Below are 15,712 nucleotides of genomic sequence, written 5' to 3'. Positions count from 1 at the left end.
TTACCAATAGGTAATATTATACTTTTAAAAATTATTTCTAATGACCATTAAAAAGAATGGCTTTTTGGCATTACACGAGCCCTATGAGAGGCCCTATGCTGCACTGATGACAAAACAAGCTGTTTGAGACAATACTCGAAATAGTTCAGCCCAAAAATAATTAAATGTAAAGTTTCTGTTGATTCAATTCAATGCTATTTGAGCTTCTCTATTCAGAAATGAAAATAATTTTTTTCTTCAATTACTGAAACCCAAAAAGTTCTATGGTTTTTAGTTCTCATCTCTTTCCTAATAATATTCCTATATTCCGGACCTTTAGGATGTAGTGGATATCGGTTTTGAACATAACAATTTGAAGAAGTTATTGACAATGAGGAAATATGCGAATATTTCTTTTTAAATTTTAAAGGACAGAGACGTCAATGAAGATGTCAATTAAAGGAAGAATACGGATGTGTATGAGGATATCAAATTTTATAAGCATGATCCGCATTTACCTAAAAATGTATGTAATTTATGTAATCAATTCTAATCTAATTATAATTTTAATGTTAATTTTTTAAAATTTAAGTGACCATACAACGCTGTTTCAATACTCGAGTATTGTTGTTTCAATACTCCAAGTACTCATCATCAATGATCTTAGAAAATATTCAAATTTTTAAAATAAAATATTAATTAGTTTATAGTCCGTATATAATTTGTTTATATTTCTCATTTAATTTGTTTTAGAAAGTATAATTGTTTGCTATCTTATTTCCTTTATTATTCCTCTATACAGGACCCTTTGGATGTAACAGATATCAGTTCTGCAGACAAGGATTTCAAAAAGTTGTAATGAGGAAACGTAGTAAGATGCGAAATCACTAGATTTTAAAGGATAAATATATGGATAAGGATGTGATTTAAAAAATTAATACGGATGAGTATGATGGTATCAGATTTTATAAGCATAATCTACATTAACGGATGTATATATTGAAATATATTGAATTATGTACTTACTACTACCAACTGTCCCCTCGAAGTAATGCAAAAGCAGTTCCGAGGGGGAATAAGTCTCCCCGAAGAGGGGGAGTTTTAGTTCGTAAACTACATATAAATATTAGGGAGTCGAACACACCATTCCGATGACGGTCGATTTGACGGTGCATAAAGCATTCCCCCTCCTCACCGCAAAAATCAAATAAAAAAATTATCAACTGTCTGCTTAAAAGATCATAAAGAGAAAATGATAACTGGGCACTAGCCACATTAGCAAGTATTAAAATAGATGTCTATTTGTGAAACTATCGGTTTAACAGAGTTTTTACTGTATTTGTAAGTAAAATATATGCTAACAGGTACCAAAAAAACAGCTTTATCATAATTATTTATTCACATATTTTTATAAATAAACTTTACTAGAATTAATTAATAGTTTTTCGGTGAAACGAATGTTTTGAAGAGAGTTTTAAATTTCTACATTTGTTTTGATTCGATATGCCATTTTCATATGTTATTTTTTTCACATTTGAACAAGTATCTACGAGCGACTAACACTATCTCATACATGGTTGAGGGAATGTTAGATAGTGTGGAACGAGATATTTTTCGATTTTTATTTTATATACAAGTATATTTATCCATGTACCACCTCAAACGATATCACAACTTGTTCGCAATAAACGTGAGTAAAATTAAATAAAAATAAACGAACAATTACTCATTCGATTCCAATTAAAACAATGAGTTCCGTGCGTATCTGGCGCAAAATATGTGTAATATAGTAAATTTATGAATGACACGAATAGTAAAAAAATAAAAAAGAACATTAAAATCAGTATTAACAACTCAAAAGAAGTATTTACATTAGAGATAATTTTCATAATTTATTTGAGTAAATATTTATTCACAACCAGGAATGGAACAATCGCAAAATATGGTTTGTTCAATGCTCAGCTTTTCGAGGTGATGTAAACTAATAGGAATTAAATAGTACGTAAAATAATATTTAAAAAAAAATATTAAAAATATTACTTAAATTAAATAAATTTGATTTAAATACGCGAAAGCCGTATTCATATGCAATGCACATGAAATACTAAAAGTGTGTACTTTGCGAAAATTTCAAAAGAAAGACCTCTGCCACTCAATAAAGACTGAACAGAAAATGATGACTCAGAAAGAGAAGTTCCACCAATTTAAATAATCAAAAGTATTTTCCTTTCTTTAAGAAAATCAAAATCTTTGTCTGAACACTATATCGTATGTATCGTATATAACGTTATGTAAAGATTTAATATTTTAAATCTACATAAATAATAAGATTATCAGTTACGATGGAGGTTGCGTAAGTACTTTTAAACCAAGCTTCAGCATTACGAAGCCACCAAAGCCAAGACCGAAACTTGTTTTTCAACATTTTTAACTTTTATCTGCACTTATGAAAATTAATTATCTAATGAAAAAATGTTTAAACCATTTTTTTTACATGTTTGTTAATAAATATTTAAATATTTATGTAAGTCATTATTTCACAGAAATAAATTGTAAAAAATCTGACAAGAATGCAGTTGAGAACAATAATAATGGAGATATTTTTGATATATTTGATAAATTTCAAAAATATGGTCAGAATATTAATTATTTGATCATCAGTATATGTACAATAGATATATTCAGGTCGCAGTGCTTTCTGACAAGAATGCAGTTAAGAACAATAATAATGGAAATATGAACATTTATATTACTGATAGATATGTATGAATATATATTTCAAAAATATGGTGACACGACTAATTATTTGATCACCATCATATACAAAATAGATGTATTCAGGTCGCAGTGCTTTCTGGCTTTTAATAATAAGAAACACCCTCATCCATCAATTGCAGTGCATTTTAACTACACATCAAGAAATGTAACTTATAAGCTGTTATATACATCAATGGTCCAAAGAATAGACAAGCAAAGACCAAGGTAATTGGTATACTGATTGACGCAAATCTGCATTGATGAGCGCATGTGAAGAATAAATGTGGGGAACTTGAATGAAATGTATTTTCTCATCGACCATGACAATACAAAATAAAGTCCTCTTGTATAAATATTTCCTTGATCCTGGACATATAACATACAACTATGGGTGTATATAGTACAGTATAGTTCCAAAACAAAGTCTTACGACTAATAGTTAAAACCCCATATTACAATAGTAATTTTGACCTCCATCCTACGAAAATAAAATGTTTTGATTTATATTATATAAAAAGTTGTCACTTCCATCACGGTCTAGATATATCAATCGGTACCAATGTAGCGAATGAGTTTTCGAAAGAATTTAAGAATAAGAACTTTTACATCATGTTACTCATAATCTTGAAACATCTGCATCACATCAGCAAAATTCTCAATAAGGATGGCTCAAGCAAACAACTAGATCATATGGGAAACTAAAAACGGTACACATTTACGGTACTGTATTATACGGTATTTACGGTACATTTATATATTGGATTTATGCTTTAGAATAGTAAGCCAATCGACATGATGCTCTTATTTTGTACACTTTTATCGTAATGGTGTCCTCTTCAATATACCAATGCTATAGTGAATTTTAAGAAATAAGAACAGTTTTGCAATAAGAAAATGCATTCTAAATCGTTTTTAGTTTCTTTTCATTTATGCATTTTATTGTTATTCTTCAGATTTTCTAGTCCATGTTAGATTTTGTTAGCAATAATTGGTAACAATATGCCACTTATAAATCTTGGTCCCTTAGTGCAACGCATTATACACGTAATTAATAGAGTTGTAGCCCTATTAAGAAGTCATTGTTGACTGTGCTTAGAAGCAGACGAAACTTTCAATCACATTCTCTATGACATTGTCTGTGAGGAGAACTACTCTCCCTTTCTGAAATTAAGAGGTCCACAATAGCTGACGCTTGGCTTTCATTCGAAAGGTAGAATGTCCCTTGTTCGGTTAGGGTGTGTTGCTGCACAAAAGATCAACTATGGTCGCAGTGGCCCGCTCCGTTGGGAGCTGGTACCCTGTTTATTTATATTCTACTCTAAATAAATTCTAACAAAAGTTATTTGTAAATTTCTCTATGCGTATCGATGAACATTGCTACGGATGTTGCCTATTACAGCTTTGCTTGTCGACGCGTACTGATAATAATTGTTTGTATGAATACTCATCACAATTGTAATTAAATAAGGAAGTGTGCAAAGACGAATCGCATTGCAAAAACAAATACAGATATATATTCGCTGCAAACATTCTTATTCACCGCTGATTGCTCTCTTAGGGTTGATATGTATTGGTGTTGTTGGTTTGCTTTCAAACAGATCGTATAACCGATTGAACCAAGTGAGTCTATTGTGCCAATGCATGCCGTGCCTACCGCTGATGCAAACCTGTAAGTATCAGCTGCGCGAGGTACAGACCACAGAAACAAAAATATATTATTTTTATCAGTTTTTATCAAACAATCAATTCGCATTAAACAACAACAACATCCAAATATCGTAACATGCTTAATCATCACTCTAAAAAAATTAAAACTCACCCTACAAATTTATTAAGCAAATAAACTGATATAAAGAGAAAGTATGAAATTCAATCTTATATTTAATTTCGGGGTTATTTGGTTCAATTAGATTTTTCACAAATTAAAATAACTCTTCGAACAGTTCATATTCGATTTATACTTACAACACTAATGGATTAAAGGTTTAATAAAGGAAATACTGGGGCATAGCAAATAATTTTATGGATTCTACTAAGTAATAGAATCTTAGTAAGCAATATAGCATTCCTGGGTGATATACATTTTTTACAGTAAGTTCCCCTGTTCATAGAGAGTATAGGCAGTATAACCTGAAAACATATAATTGAGCGCAAATTCTCTAACTTCTAAACACCAATCCTATCTCCAGGTTAGCAAATAAGGGGATCTGGCTCCCCAGCTTGATGATTGATCTCAAGGCCAACACCCTTGCATCGGAAACACTTTACCGCTACGCAACCCTTAGGGAGGTCAAGTTTCACACTGGACTATGTTATAGTGCCAAATGAGAAGAAGAACTTAAGTCTCCATACTGGCTAAAGTTATGCTTAAGACATTAACTTTACTGACTTAACTTATGCCTAAGTCTTCAACTATACTGACATAATTCTTATTAAACTCAAATTTGAGACTTAACTGACTACTGTCAAGATGATTCTTAGAAGTTTATTTACCAAGTGAATATTTATCTTTCAATGATTTTACTAATTATTAACTCTCCAATTAAAAAATAAAGCTGACAGCAATTTCTCCAAAATTCAAATCAAAATAGTTAAAAAGCAGAAGCTAGGCAGAAATCTCCTAACTTCAAATCAACTAAAAACACAAATATTTCAAATATTCAACAAATATTCAATAAACAATGCGATAACTTCAAGTTTTTAGATTGAACACCCTTCACATTATTACAAACAAACGATATATTAAATCTAACAATATGTTTGTAACGCACTGTAGAACGCCATATACCATAACATTTAGTAAAATCTTAAAAGCAAGTTGGGAAGATGAAACCATCTTAACCACCAAGATAACCATTCATAAATAGGAAAACAATTATCAGTCATATTGGATTTGCTGATGAATCAGTAGATGTAATGGAACCAAATCAGAAGATTGAATATTACCTACAACGACACTTGCCACAGTTGTAAGCAAAATAAAGAAATCACCTCAAGTCTGTTTTCGATTTTGCAACCCTTGTGGTAGATGGACTCAACGTGCGAGGGAGTTACTATCTACAAATTCATAGTCAATGTAAGACCCCCTATTCCAAAGCAACTTGAAATTCATTAAAGGTTCGACCTTTGGAATATTCTACGATGAGACATTACGCTAACAACTTTTAGTGGATGTCTAGAATCTTCCTAATAACATAACCTATTGATTCATATACCTATATTCAGTATGGCAAAACTTCTCATGTGGTGCTATCTGTCTAATTTTCCATTTTTTTAGACAAGTAACATAACTAGCAGAAATGATCTATATATAGATCTAGATCTATCTTTTAGACCAAGAATTAAATTATAAATCTAACTGAACGAAATCTTATAGAGAAAATAGAAAATAATTTTTCTTTTAAGATACAAGTATTTATCTGTGTGAAGGGCATTGACGTTTCAACAAAGCCAAAGCTAGCTTTTTTCTTAATTTTTTTTTTTTGGAAAAAGTTAGGCTTTGTTAAAGTAAGATAAATTGTGAGCTTTCTTTCTTTTATTAAACAGTAAATTTTATTTTTTCTTTGAAAGAAAGCTACTGGGCGCTGACAAGTACAAAAAAAAAACGAAAAAATGCGGAAAAAAGTTAATTGGTGTTCTGAAAATTTAAAATGCAAAAAAAAATTACATGTTAATTTTGTAATGCATGATTTGTGTCAATAACCTCAGAAAAAATATATAAAATTGTTAACACTTAATTAACAAGAATTACAGGAGTTGCAAATTAAATAAAAAATAGTTTAGTAGAACAATATTTAAGTGAATAACAAGCACATGGGCTCAAAAATGTTCATAGGTGGAATTCGGGGCCTCTAATAACAAAGAATAGAAGAATTTTAAACATCTGCTATCTGTTAAGCACCTATTAAGCATAATGTATCCATCTCTATTCATATATAAAATAACTTTAAAAATAAATAATTAATAAAAAAGAGATTTTTATCAAACAGTAGTGAATGGCAACAACAAAAATTTTTATTATTTTTAATTAATTGTTTTAATTAAATATAAGAAATAATTTCAAGACCACTGATAATGGGTGTTTGCGATATTCGGAACAGCTTTATGGTCAGCCAAAAATTTAATAATTAAAAATAATAAAAATGTTTGTTGTTGCAATTACACTACTGTTCAATAAAAACTTCTCTTCTCTAAAGAAGAGAAGTCTCTAAAAACAATAGTTTATATTAAGAATTAAGTTTCTTTCGTCAAAACTGATATTAAAAATCCATTTATTAATTGATTATAGCTTAGGTATTAAAACACTCAATATAATTTAGACAACTAAATAAATAAATTTTTAATGAATCTTCTCGAAGGGAGATATCAGAAATAGTGAATAAAAACTGTTATATATATTTATAGTTATCTTTTTATCTTTTTATATATAGATATAAATATAATAATATAATTTCAATATGTATAATTATATAATATATTTTAATAATAATATAATTTATATAAATATATATATAGATATATAAATATATAAATATATATATATATATATATAGATATATATTTATTTAAGTCTATTTATATTAACAACAAAACAAATATATATATATATGTATTATATATTTATTATATATTAAATCATATATATATTTATATACATATATATTATATATATATTACTAGTACTAGTAATATATATATATATTATTATATTATATTATATTACTAGTATATAATATAATTTCAATATGTATAATTATATAATATATTTTAATAATAATATAATTTATATAAATATAAATATATATATATATATATATATAGATATATATTTATTTAAGTGTATTTATATTAACAACAAAACAAATATATATATGTATGTATTATATATTATATTATATATATATTTATATACATATTATATATTATATATTATATATATATATTACTGGTATATACGTATTTATGTACAAATAGTAACATATGAATTAGAAATTTATTTTATGAAATAAAATTTTCACTGTAACAATATATAACTTCTAGTAGATAACTTGTTTCTTTAAAACAAAGATAAAAACGACATTAAAATAAAAAAAAAAGTTATTTAAAGAGAAAAAATTTTTCATAATAAACAGTTGAGTTGATAAAATTTCAACAGGGCTCAAGATACTTACAAATATCTAGACTATAAAAAAATTTTTTAAACTTGTGAGTATTGTTCTAAAGTGACATAGTATAATACCGATTTGTTGAAGGTCTTAAGATTTATTGAGATAAATGAACCGACATATTTGTATCTCAAGCAAAGGTCCAGATAGGACTAAAAATAACTAAACTAAACAAAATTTTTTGTGTTTGAGATATTAAGTTTTATGACTGCAGATTTTTAAACGGACAGACGATTTTTTGGCATCGTAAACCTCTTTATAGTATTATGTTATGTTACATGATCACCAATATTCGAAATCGAATTGGTAAATAAAGAAGAAGAAACCTCTTTTCTTTCGATATCCTATATCTTGTTATATTTTTTTTCTGGTTGTTTCTTGAACGTTGAAACATCTTCCAAATCGAAACAAAATATACCAATATATATAAAATATATAAAAAATAATATGTATAAAATATATATATAAATATATGGTAAATATATATAAAACAAGAGATAAAAGCTATCTTTTTATATATATACAGTAGATTAGTTTAGAGCGGTTTAAGAGCAAATCTTCGACCGATTTCACCTAGATCGCTGATGAATTTGTTGCATTACCTTATATGTCCCTTTTAAATGGTTTTTTATAACAAATGTATTTCTGTTTCAAAAGCTATGTGTACATTTAAAGCAATTTATTACCTTTGAGCATTTGCGACTCTTCCAAAATCAGTTACTAATATTTTGTTAAAGGTTTCTCAAACAGGGATTGCTAGGAGTGCTAGCCGTGCTTATTACTAAGGTCAAGTATCTGTAGATTTGATACCAGTTTATGATATTAATTTTTAATAGTTCTTTGGGATTCTCAGGAATGATATTCTAATATATTATTTTATTATTGTATACATTATTGAAATATAGACTTCAACTTCATTTAATTCACATTTACTAAACGGAACCGAGTACTTTATATAATAATATATATAAATCTACAAATTTAAAAATAATATATAAAAATAAAAAATATTACTTAAAACACTAAAAGATTAAAATTATTACTACTACTGTTTTATATTAAAACAAAAATTCTTATACATACAAATTATAAATATTATTAACAAATTGTAGAAATAAAAAATAAAAATTTAATTTTAAAAAATTCCATATATACAATATATATATAAAATTCTTATAGGTATGTAATTTTACAACTATGTTTGTATATAACCTGCACCTACTGAAGCTATCAGCTATTTAACCTGATAATATAATTAAATTTACAATCAGTTGAAGTAAAATACACAAATAAAATAAAAATAAAAATAAAATAAAAATAAAAATAGAAAGAAAATAAAATAAAAAAAATAAAATTTATTTAGAATTTAAAATAAAAATTTTCTCCAAACGTAAATAAAATGAATTAATTTAAAATGTTGAAATAACAAAATAATTAAAAATACTCAATTGACTGAAAGTGCATCAACAATCACGACGAGTGCAATTAAAAAAAGAATGTGGAACGAGGTTTTTGCTTGGGTACAGGAAATTACGAAAAAAGAAGAGAAGTGCAACAGGTGTCACAACTATTCCAACAACTCGTCGGAGTATAGAGAGAACTATGGATATGTCATTGCCTCAACTGAAAGGTACTTGTTAATACGTAGATACTCCATGTATTTTTTAAATTAGGCGCGTTTCCATTGTATCATAAAATGTTTATTGTTTTTCTACAATACATAGATTAGGAGAGAATACGATATTCTAGTAAAAAATATATTGATAAGATATGATTGCAGTCCCACTCCACTTCAATCTACATGCAGCGTATCTATGTGAGTACGACAATAGACTTTGTGTGAGTGTGTTGGTTGGTAGTTACGTACAATGTAAAGTGAATGACAAAAAAATGCGGGTGTGTTCCCTCTAAATAATTGTTATGCAGATTGAAGACTGCAGTCACACTTTAAAAAATTTTTCTATATATAAATTTTGTTTTTAATTATTAAAAGACATTTATATAATAGATGTGGACAATATCTGACACAGCTGTGTGGCCAGCGTTCAATTCAACGAATTAAAAATAAAATTATTGTGTAGTCAATTTTGCTTCTAATTATAGTAAGAGATATTTATATACAATAATTTTTATATATATTATAATAATAATTTAAATATATTAATCATATGTTTATCACAAAGTTTAATTAACTATTAATTCAATTAATTAAAAATAATAAAAAATTTTGTTGTTGCAATTTACTACTGTTCGATGAAATCTCTCTATTGAAAACAATACTTTATATTAAGAATGTAGGTTCTTTCGTTGTTGTTGTTGTTGTTGTTGTTGTTGTTGTAGCCCGCCGGGATCTGCTTGTGTGACCCCTTTGAACGGCACTTGGTCGTTTTCGACGAGTGACACCAGAACGTAGACCCAGCCGTTCTTGGAACATAGTTTCTTTCGTCAGAGCAGACGTTAAAAATAAAGTTAGTAAATACCCTAGAGATAACTATGTTTTTTTACAACTAATTTCTTTTTTTTTAATATATTTATGGATTGTTTTTTAAAAATATAATTCACAATACAAATGATTGAACTATAAGTTCAATAGAATATATATATCTGCAGAGTATTAGTATATGAATAAAAACTTGATTTTGATCATATATAATTGTTAATAACATTATGAAACTAAATTTTTTTAGATTTTTCATTGGTGTTATATGAATTTGAAGCTGCTGACCTCAAATCTGTAACCCGTTTTTCTTCTAAACATCTGGATCTTTCTAAATAATGGGTTAAAATTCCAAAATCGCGATTTCAACAAAAAATCTTGAGTAAAAACATTAATTATAATAAAAAAAAATAAATCATTTTTATTTAAGATTAAGATTAAAAATATTCTGTGCTTTATAAGACAAAGAGAGAGCTAAGTTTCCGTGTTAAATGGCTCTATAAGAATTATACAATGCTAAGATTAAAATATTCGATACTTTATAGGATCTATAATCTTATATCTATGTTCTGTAAATGAAATAATTAGGTTCCCGATTAAGCAGGTCTGTAAAAAAGGTATTCACCGCTCATATTTAAAGCATCATACGCTTTATAAGAGCATTTTTATAGTTTAAAAATTATATTTTTTGTGACCAAATTTAATTTTTTTTATATAATTTACGGGTTAATTAATCAATTATATGTACTTTCACCATATTTAAAAAAGACCGTCAATAAATATATTAATTGAAAAACTCAAGCTGAAGATTAGCCTATTCATGACTACAGAATATAGTCGAAATATTGGTGTTTAAATGTTTTTTTTTTAATTAATTAAATAATTGCGATTTTTTCATTTAATATCTTAATTGACATTTTTTTAAAAGTTTAGTTGACAATACAAAAAATTAACCAATTACCCGGAAAACTAAATATATAATATATAACAATATATAATATATAACAATATATAAATACAAAAAATGTAATACATGTAAAAAATGTTATATATATAATAATATTATTTTATTATATTATAAGTATATATAATTACTTTAGTAATTTTTTAAAAATTTTTGTTGTTTTTAGAAAGAAATCGTGTGGATAAACACGATTAGTCATCGCTTCTAATTTGACAGGCACGAGTTCTAAGCCTGGCACTTGCAGTCCAAACAAATTATGTACGGACTATAAACTAATTAAATAAAATTTGATTATTTCCTAAGACCACTGATGAAGAGTACTTGGTAATACTCGAAACAGCGTTGTATAGTTAGCCAAATTCCAATAAAAATTAAAATAAATTTTTGTGTTTGTCCTTTATTTCTTTCTTTGCTATTCCAAAAGCTCAATAAAACACATAGTTTAAAAAAAATACTTTAGTAATTTTTTAAAACTTTTTTTATATTTTTTTTTAATTTTTTGAAGTGTATAGCAAACCAGTATATGCTCACTAGAACGAAAGCGAAACTTCTTGCATTGAAAGTGCATTGAATAAAATGTAAATATTTATAAAAAAATATATTAATCTTTTTATCTCTTTTAATAGATACAAATACATTTTTTTTTTGATTTTTTATTATTCTTTTTTTTTTGTGTGTTCTGTCAATAAGAGAAACCGGCTTGGTTCTTTGGAATCGCTTTCAACAAGTTTCAAAACAAATAAAAAAGTATCTGAGTTATGACTTCGAACAAAAACTTCATTAATTTATGCATAGAAAATTGGTCAAAGTTAGATTTAAAATTTTCCCTTAATTAATTAACAAATAAACTTAAGGAAAAAAATGACAATTATAAACAAATTAACTGAACAGTTATTCGATTTCAAGATACTTAAAATTTTCTATTTCTTAATAATTTATCAATTAACTAATTTCACCAATTCTTACTTTTTATTTAACAATTTGTTGTTGTTGTTGTTGTTGTCGCTGATGTTGACAAAAAAAAATTCGCATTTCTTTCACTCTCCAATGATAAACTAAATATTTTGAATTGCTTTTTCATAAATTTCTTGTTGTTGTTGTTGTTGTTGTTGTTGTTTCCGAATTGAAATTCTTTTATTTTGTATATTATTTTGCTTTGATAGATGATTCACAACACAATCACGCACGTCACACACAACTACAGCATTAATTCATTTTTCTTCACTGGCAAATTCATACGAAATCAACAAAGCAAAATGCTCACACAGATACAATTCTTGGCTTGCATGTATTAGTGCGTATCTATGTGCCACGCAGTATGATCGGTTTTGTGTATTTCTTTTGTTGTTGTTAATTCACTTATCTCTCTTACTCGGTTATTGCTTCTACCGCGCACTACATGTTCACCATTGAACCGCTCGAGTTTGACTGAATTTCATAGTTTCAACGCTGAGATACAAATGCGAAGTGCACGACGTAAAGTTGACGTAAAGTATCTGCGGTTGCAACCAACATCGATCACAGTTCAACATCAAATTGGTATTAAGTGGTTCCGAACCTTTTGATTGATTGTGCAAATCTTAGCATAATTAAAATTGCGATCAATTGATTTCTTTAAATTGACATTGTGCTCTTCTTCTCAATCAACTTCAAGAATTCAGAGAAAAAGAGTATTATATATAACTATATATAATATAATCTATTTTCGATTTATTTGGCATAAATGCAGGAAATGAAAGTGAAAGTTCCATTTTCAATATATACCAAGATATAGTCCTATAGCGTATGTTAATGATGCAGGAAACAAAAAAAAATCATATGGATTTGGGAGATCAATTTTCAACATTTCCCTAAACATACTGTCTCAAAGCATAGTCCTCTCTTCCAAAAATAAAAGTCCAGGCAAAAACAATTCAATGCGTCAATAACAGTTAATCCAATTAAGATATTTAAATACGCATTTTAGGCCCTGTTTATTACTCGTAAACATCTGCAACATTCACCGAGAGTGAGAGGACAGTATTAATTACATAGGAATCCCGTTTGATAAGCGGTTCTTTTGGCACAGGGAAGCACATACAAATCAAAAGAAATAGTTGCGCAAAAACACTGCAATACATACAACCACTTTTCAAACACAACAACTTTAACATGAAGAACAGAAAGCTTATCTGCAGCCAAATAATTAGACCAGCACTACTTTATGGATCTGTCACATATAGCAAAGCTGCCGACTCTACTATTTAGAAGCTACAAGTTGCTCAAAGTCAGACTCTCCGAAGACTCTTCAAAGTGTCATGGTACATCCGCACGAATGACATGTTAAGAGACCTTAAAATAGACCCGGTCAAAAAATATATAAGGAATAGAGCTCTCTACTTAGCACAGGCTTCCGTACTTAACACTATCTAATCTCAGAGTAATCACTAACAGCATGGCGTGGAACGCAGACCTTAGATCAGTCATTGAATAATCACAAAGCTTATGCGGATTACATAAATTAGTCAATGAGATGGATGGGACTCTGCAGAAACCTCACAGCTATCAAAGAGTAAAAGTGTCCAGATGCAGTAACTCGGAAAAGGTTCAATATGACAATACGAGTCTGATTTATCAACGAATTTTAATAGAAACAGTTATTTAGTTTAAATTTTTCTACTACGCTATATAGCTTGTATCAGTGCTGGCAGATTTTCAGGCAGATCACACATCGCATATATATAAAGTCATAGAACATAGTCGGATTCTGAAAACAGTACTGAATTATGTGTATGGGATAACATCAAGCTATTTCAATCTATGTTTATTTTTTACGGTATTACTTCCATTAGGAAGTGAGTCGAAAAAAATAATCTTTTAAATGAAATATAATATCTCAATTTTCACGGATAGCTCAAATTGGTCGGCAGAGAGGGTGCAATCAAAAAGAAGAGAGAAATATAATATCTCAATTTCCAAGGATAGCTCAGAGATTTACTGCGGACGATGTATTTCAAATGATTTGAATGAATATATTTCAGTTCTCATGGATAGAAAAACGCAGGAAAAAAACTAGTCTTTCGGGTGTCTAATCAAACTACAGTTTTTCCAACTAAAGTCTTAAAGATTAGGGAAGTATGTCGGTTAATTATATATCATAGCGAGAATAGATTAAAGACTGCAATTAAAGTACTTCAAATTTTCACCTTTAAATCAAAACTAATAAGAGAATATATGACAAAAACCAGTGGAAGCTACCAAATTACTGACATCACTCTCATATGGGTTACAGGTCATAGGAATATTGAGGTGAAGGAAAAAGGAGACAGTTCAATAGCATATTGCACGTTTATGGATGTGAAGGTACCGGTAAATATATACCGGTAAATATATACCGGTAAATATATATAGAAGACGAGTATCAAGTCATTATTGTTCCAAAGTTAACAAAATCAAATTACGGTCTACGTCCTGGACCCATTCGTCAATTTCGACAACCAAGTGCCGTTCACCATCCCTCAAAGGGACTACACAAGCAGATCCCAGCCCGCTACAACAGAAACGTGTTATATAAATTTCCCTCTTTAGCAGTCAAAGTACCGCCATGGCAGACGTACGCCCTACGTTGAGAAACACTGATTTGTGCACATATAATTTATATTGCCCACATAAAAAAACTGTTCAGGTCTTAAGGTCTTAATTAAGCTACTAATATTATATAACTTTAATTATTTTAAAAATACGTGGACAAATCTCTTACCTCTGTTTTAGAAGTTTATCAATTTCTACAGATATACATATTCATATTCTGCAAATTAAAAAAGAGCAATTAATATAAAATTAATTTTGATATTTATTAAAAATTTGAACCTAGACTAGCGACAACTTCACTTCCATATAACTGTAACATTAGTATCCTTATCGATATCCTTTTCAATATGAAATGGTGAGAGTCCAGTTTTACAACAGATTTCATCGAAATTCAACAGGCCAGTGTACATTTTTTGTCGTCCTGAAGGCACAGAACCAGTGAATATGGGATATTTGTGTATGCAGCGTATGATTTTGTGCTGCAAACCAAATATAACCAATTTCCTTTCATCGATGTTATTGTTCTGCGGACACAAGCGCTGACAAATTGCACGCAAGGTAACTCCATGACTCATTGAAGCATAGAACTGAAATATTTTCTGTATTGTTGGACTTTTTGGAATTTTATCGGGATTAAGTGCAACGTATTTACGACAGGCAGCAGTTAGAGACGTGTTTTGTATAAGATTCTTAAGATTCTGTGTGCACATATATACATTGCTATATTTTAAAATAGGCAACAATTGTACTACACCGTAGTAGGCCAAATTCTGCATACACGACTTGACTAGATCAGTTTCAACATCTGCCTCAGCGGCAATGCGCGCAATATGGTTAATG

At 28.4% G+C, this 15,712-nt stretch overlaps 1 protein-coding gene across 2 annotated transcripts in view; it reads right to left on the bottom strand.

Annotated features, from left to right (window-relative positions):
• LOC119669310 overlaps positions 1-15,706 on the bottom strand; it is a 51,944-nt gene extending 36,238 nt beyond the window's left edge. For both annotated transcript variants that reach the window (XM_038079150.1, XM_038079151.1), the window contains exons 1-2: positions 15,152-15,706; positions 15,042-15,089 (exon numbers count right to left, since the gene is read on the bottom strand). The gene's annotated coding sequence lies outside the window, so the exon portion shown is untranslated. The remainder of the gene's footprint in view (positions 1-15,041; positions 15,090-15,151) is intronic.
• Positions 15,707-15,712: the final 6 nt, after the last annotated feature.

The sequence above is a fragment of the Teleopsis dalmanni genome, chromosome 1 (genome assembly GCF_002237135.1).
Source record: "Teleopsis dalmanni isolate 2A chromosome 1, ASM223713v2, whole genome shotgun sequence".
In the NCBI taxonomy this organism is placed as follows: Eukaryota; Metazoa; Arthropoda; class Insecta; order Diptera; family Diopsidae; genus Teleopsis; species Teleopsis dalmanni.
This window is presented reverse-complemented; position numbering and strand designations above follow the sequence as displayed.